This window comes from Xenopus laevis, chromosome 1S (assembly GCF_017654675.1).
Source record: "Xenopus laevis strain J_2021 chromosome 1S, Xenopus_laevis_v10.1, whole genome shotgun sequence".
Taxonomy (NCBI): domain Eukaryota; kingdom Metazoa; phylum Chordata; class Amphibia; order Anura; family Pipidae; genus Xenopus; species Xenopus laevis.
The window spans coordinates 96,323,787-96,330,663 of NC_054372.1; positions in this window are offsets into that span (position 1 = coordinate 96,323,787).

A 6,877-nucleotide genomic window follows, 5' to 3' on the forward strand; every position below is an offset into this window, starting at 1 on the left:
ATGTTAGACGAAAGAAAACAGTAGGTATTTAGCACATTTGCAAAGGTTACAAAAGAGACCAATTTTTTAAAAATATATATTTCAGTGTAACTTAAGAAGCATAATGTCTTTATAATAATGTAACTCTATTTCCATCTTTTTAAACATCTGATTGTAAAATGCTGAAGAAGCGGCAGGTTTATTTGCATTTCGTTTTTGAAGTTACCTTTACCTTATGATGCAAAAACCTTCAGTGAGTAGGAAGCGCTACACCAGCTGATATTTCCAAACTTTCACTACTGATATCAGATAAGAGATTACTGTTGCATTGAATAGGAAGTGGGGGGACAGGAAATGGTAAACATATTTTAAAGAGATGCTATCTGTTCATTTTATAAGCCTAATTAGTACAGTTTATAATAAGGTTGATATGCCACTTCAGTTAATAAAAAGTGTAACTCAGATTTCTGACCTTTATAACTGACAGAAATTACACTATATATTTTAGGTGATTTGACCAAACAGAATCTTGTACAGGAATAAGATTTATTATTTGGCATGCTTGTGACCTTAGGGTAAGGTCTTGCTTTTCAGCTCTCTAACTCTGAGTTAGTCAGCGACTTGAAGGGGGGCCACATGGTACATTTCTGTTCAGTGAGTTTGCAATTGATCCTCAGCATTCAGCTCAGATTCAAAAGCAACAGTTATGGCCCATGTGGCCACCCCTCAAGTCTCTGATTGGTTACTGCCTGGTAACCAATCAGTGGAAACCAAGAGAGCAGCAAAGCAGGAAGTAGTGTTCTGGCTATTGTGTTAGACATCCAGTCACTCCAGCCTTTATACATTAGATTTTTGGCTAACTAACTAAATTAGAAACATTTTTTATTTTGCACAGCCTATCCATTGAACCAGTTTTTTTTATACTGAAAATTCCTTTATATGGAAATTTCACCATCATTAGTAAAACACATAAAACATTGCCTTAAAATGTGTTCAAACTTCATAACCTGCCAAAATTTGTAAAATGGACATGGTAATTTGGGGGTGTGATTAAAACATTTATGCATGATGCTCAAGGCACATCTTTTTGGTTGGGAGCCACAGTGTGTTTTCTCTCTGTAGTAGAGCTAATTGGAAGGAGGATACCTAGGGCCTAAATGTGGCACACTTGTGTGCTCATTTCTGACTGACTTTTGCTACAGAGAACAGATGGCATGGCAGACAATAGGGAAAGCATTTACCTTAATATCCCACAATAGTACAGAAAGGTGACAAATCTCCCATTGTGCCAGTACCTGTACTCATCTAAGGTGTTAATTGCTGGTTCGAGCTTGTTAAAATGGATTTAGGCCACTCAGTATACTTTAAACTTGGCCTGAAATTTTGTTATTCAACTGTCATTAGAAGACAGAGCTCAAGGTTTATTATAGCAATTAGGCAATAGGTATATAATAATGATAAGAAGACAATCAGATGATAAGACAATTAATGATATTACTTTGCCCATCATATCTCCTGTTCATCACCTCGCCTATGCCCTTACAGAAGCTTATTGTTACATGTCAAGGAAACCAGCAAATGAAACAACGGCTTGTAAAGGATGTTGTAAGAATAATGTTTGTCACTTCTGCCTTCTCACAGAGTGTCTTATGTGCTTTATTTTCTTTGTTCCATCTGGATACATATATAAACGAATACATTAAAAATATATGTTATGCCAATAAAAGCAGTGTATCAATTGCATATTAAAAATGTATTCTTATACAAAGATCCCTTCTTGGGGTTCAGGGGTACAAAGAATGCAGACCTTTCCTTCATGCCTAGTCTTTATAACTGGAAAGTTTGCACACAGTGCAATTAATATATATTTACTTAATTTAATTGCAAGCAAAGAGGTAAAGGGTATAGCAATTTAGTTCAGCAAATTTGGTGAAACTATTTATGGCCCTTTTCAAGGGATGCTGTATGGTATGTTCTGTATTAGGCAATGACATACAGGACTGTTTGAATAAAGCAAAGTAAACCTCCCATAAAACTGTATGGGAAGCACTGAGCTCATAGCCTACAGACGTGATAATATCTCCTTGTGCAAAATTATTCTAAAACTAAGCTAGAAATGGAGCTGGGATCACAATATGGATCACATACACTGACAATTCTTCATTAATACATGATAGGGATTAAAAAAAGATGCATGACTAATTATAAAAAAAATACACAGTTCTACAGTAAGTAGCGACAGGACTACCTCAGACGGGAGTCCAGAGTTAGAGTTCCTGTAGCAAACTGGGGCCTTGAGAGGCACAAATATCAGATTTATGGGTGGCAATGGGGCACGACTTGCGGGGGGAATAGGTGGGATTAGAGTAAATATACTGGTTAGGGGAAAGGGAATTGTCATTGTTGTAAAAATTCACCCAAAATGTAATTGTTTACTTATTCTAGGGGTTTATTATTGTTTACATGTAAATAATTGAGATATGAAGTAAATTATAAGGTGTTTAATCAATATTCAGTTTTAATCTTACATTTTTCCCTGATGCTGTCAGGAGCGCCGGCCGGGGCGTCCGTCTCCGGCTGCGTCACATCCAAGATGGCGGCGCCCATGGCTCACACGTGGGTAATCGCGGCGCCGGCGCATTGACGACTGTCGCAATGATGTCACGTGCATGGCGCGAAATTTGAACTTAAAAGGCCATCCGGGTCACAGGTTCAATGCTCGATTATAGAGTTTGTTTAGAACATTCCTGGTTGTGCTATTATTCTTGCTTAACTGTTTCCTGGACTTCTGACCCTGCTTGGACCTTGATCTAGATATTATTCTGCCTGGAGTTTGATCACGATTTTGCCTGAACCCTTTTGTACTGCAATTCTGGACTTTAACCCCTAAAGCTTCCTCCTTGGTCCTGACCACTCCCGCTGGGAGCCGATAGGCCCCCTGACAGACACAAACATTTGAAACATGCATTTTGGCAGCAAAACATTCCATATACTGCTTAAATCCACTTAAAAGGTTAATTAAATTGCTATTTTACATACATTTCTTTATTAATTGTCACTGGTACAACCAGTTACCCATGCTATCATTTTGGTACATAGCATGATTATATTGCGTACATCAGGAAACCAAATTTAATTTACCTGAAGCTCAAAGCAGGCAAGCATCACCACAAAAACAAAACACAGACAGAACACACAGACAGGGAGACTGGCAAAGGACTGGAACAAAAGGTGTTTCCATGGGGGGTAGTAAAACTCGCAGTTAGTGACTGGACCAAAGGGACAGCGATGGGGATGCGTTTCGCACCAAGTTATGCTAATTTATTTATTGGAATGTGGGAACAAAATAACATTATACCTCAACTAAATAAAGATGTGGGGTTGATTACATGGAAACGCTATATCGATGACTGTCTATTCATCTGGAAAGGTTCCGAAAATGATTTAACCATTTTTCTAGAAGGTCTGAATAACAATACTTCGAACATTACATTTACTAGCAATTACAGTACCTGAAATGTGAATTTCTTGGACTTAAATATTTTTGTAGAAAAAGGTAAATTTGAGACTAGTTTATACTGAAAACCCACTGATTGCAATGGCTAAATTTTATGAACTAGCTGTCATCACAAAAAATGGTTAGATAATATACCATACAGCCAATTTAATAGAATAAAGAGAAATTGCAGCAAAAATATAGATTATGAGAAAGAAAGTGTAATTCTGACTAAACAATTCAAAGAAAAAGGATATAAAGACAACATTATAAGAAACGCCAAGGCAATGTGCGATAAGAAAAATAGAAACAAAATGCTAGAGAATAAAAATAAAATCAAGAAAAAACAAATTTCACCAGATAATAATTTTATTCAATTTATTACAACATATAACAATTCCAACAAAGAATTGGAAACAATAATTCAAAGACACTGGCATATACTACTTAAAGATAAAGATCTTCATGACCATTTGTCTGCCAATCCACGTATTATTTATAAAAAACCTCGCACAATTAAACAAATGCTGGTACCAAGCTGTTTTCCATCCAAAAAACAAAAACAAACGTCAGACCCTTTCAACACTGGAGTATCAAATGGATTTTTCGCTTGCAGAACATGCAAAGGGTGCAAGACAAGTAAAGTAAATGAAAGAAAAGTTACTAATTTCAAATCAAATGTAACTAATGTAGAATTTGCCATTAAAGATATAATAACTTGCAACAGTAGCAATGTTATATACTTGCTACAATGCCCCTGCAATTTGCAATATATAGGAAGAACAAACAGAAATTTAAAAACACGAATTGGGGAGCATATGAATAATATTAAAAAAGGACTAATGACACATAGTGTATCTGCACACTTTAAAACTTATCATAATTCTGATGCCTCCCTACTACAGTTCACTGGCATTGTTTCGGAAAAAACACATTGGCGTGGAGGTGATATTATTAATATAATCTCGAGAGAAGAGACTCTGTGGATACATAAATTGAAAACATTGACACCACAAGGCCTTAATATAGATATTGATTTAAAATGTTTTTTAAATGATTGATTTATTACATTCAATGTTTGTACTAATTTTAATGTTTTAATATTGTATTAATCCCTTATTAAATAGAGAAGAATTACTACATCTGTACTTAAACAATTATGCAAATAAGCAAATGAATGACCACGAATGCTATTTAAGTACCAGTGTAAAAAAACATGGTGTCTGCCCCTGATGAAGTATATGAGATACGAAACGCGTTGGGCTTTTTTACTAGTGAATAAATAAATATTTTATAATATAATTGTCAGCCAAGTTGATTTCTATCCCCCCAAAAACTAAAACACCGGAATACTAGATCAGAGATTTCACAAGGCACTGCAAAAGAATCGGCGGTAACACGCTGAGGGATTTTCCGGCTTCCAGAACCACGTGAGTGTGATCCCAGAGCGTGCGGTCCTCGGGCTACCAGTGGAAGTAAGGTAGACATTGCGCACAATCAGGCAGAGATCCTCCCCGAAGACAATGGCCCCTACCTGATACTCGCACCGGAGCACTGAATCAGATACCCCACAAGGCCCCACAGAGAATCGGCGGCAACACACTGAGGGATATCTTGGCATTTAAAACAACACCGCTGCAGCCTTGGAGCAAGAGATCGTTAACCAGTCGGTGGAGGTGAGGTGGACACTCTGTGCAGAAGACGGAGAACTCTCCCAAAGACGCTTATTACTAACTGATACTCGGTGAGTACAATTGACCGTTAAATATATCCGAAAAAGTCCGATAGTATTACACTATTGCAGTTGTCTGTTATAGGTGCGCTCTACAGACCGACTCCACTTTGGAACAGCCACTTAAACGTCTGTCAAGAAATTTGAATCTGTGAGTAGTTCTGACCAGCAACCTTTATTAAAAACAATCGACTGTATTACACTATATATATCTTTCCGTCCTTACTTAGATTTTGGGGACCGAATATCAATTTAGCGCACCAAATCCTAAACTGTCCTACATTATTTTGCGGGCCCTGTGTGGACTCGCATAAAACTTTGGTGCAGCTAGCAATATTTTTTGCGAATTGGACTGAGCGCAGCACTCACACTTACCAGATAAACTGATCCTCTTGACACCCTACAAGAGCAAATAAGGAATAAGCATCAGGAAGAAGACTCAGCTAATAAGTCTTTGATTGGATCTACCCTGTCTAATCTGTTTTACATTTAAACCATAAACATGACTTGTATTAGATTCTAGTCCTAATGACAAATACATAGAATATTTCAGCATTGCTTTAAAGATCATTTGCAATAAATGTACACAGCAATCAAACATTCATGACTTTAATTAGGATTACATCTTTGTGTGGAATTCAGTGTGTTTAAACACACCTTATGCACTCCCTAACACAGTCTTCTTTCACTATCTTCAACTGAGACATGCAGTACAAGCCCAGTTCCCTATGACCCCAATTATCACTACCCCTAGAAGACTGAAGTAGCCCAATCCCAAACACTCCAAAAATCACTTTCTACTTTCTATGCCCACCTAATCATGGCAAACAATTGTAAGCTGTCTAAACTCCTTGAACAATGGAAAGAGACATTCCCATGTTAACTGAAGAAGCCAGGATAGATACACTTCACTCTCTTAGACAATATTCAACAACCAGGGATAGATTTATTCAATTTCAATATAATGGTTCCCCTCCTAAACACACATATATGAGATACTATACTGGGTCTGGCAGAACTAAGTGCCTTGCCTACAAAGGCAATAAACAATTGGTAGTTACAGGTTGACATTGTATCTTAAGGGGTAGGATCTTCACAAGTGCCACCCTTCCCAGTTTGCACCCAACACCACCTATCTGGTCAGCACACAACGTGCGTCATACATTTAGATTGTAGAGCTACAAAACCCAGGCATTTTTGGCAAAGAAACAGGTTTTGCATAATGTTTAACAACATCACAAATCATTAAAAACCCAATAACTGCTTGAAAATAATATGACCTGATGATGTTATGATTAATACACTGTATTACGATCCAATGCATTTTATTATGGCCTAATACATTGGCACTGTTAATGGTTCCATATACCTTACACCAAACAGTTTTTGTCACATGACCTGTTGTGATGACCTCACAATACAGCTGTTGTTGAGGAAATCCAGTTTTCTGTCCCTGTGTAGTCACATGACATGTCATTATAACATCACAATGCCAAAGAAGTATATATAAACGTCACAGCTACATTTGTGTCAGTCTACATTAACCCTTTAAGTGCCAGCAGAATTTCACATTTTGGTTACACGAAATGCCAGCCGTTTTTAAGCATTTTGTGCTCTCTCACTTTAGGGGCATTTTCTGAGGGGAAACCTATAGTTTACCTAGGAAAACT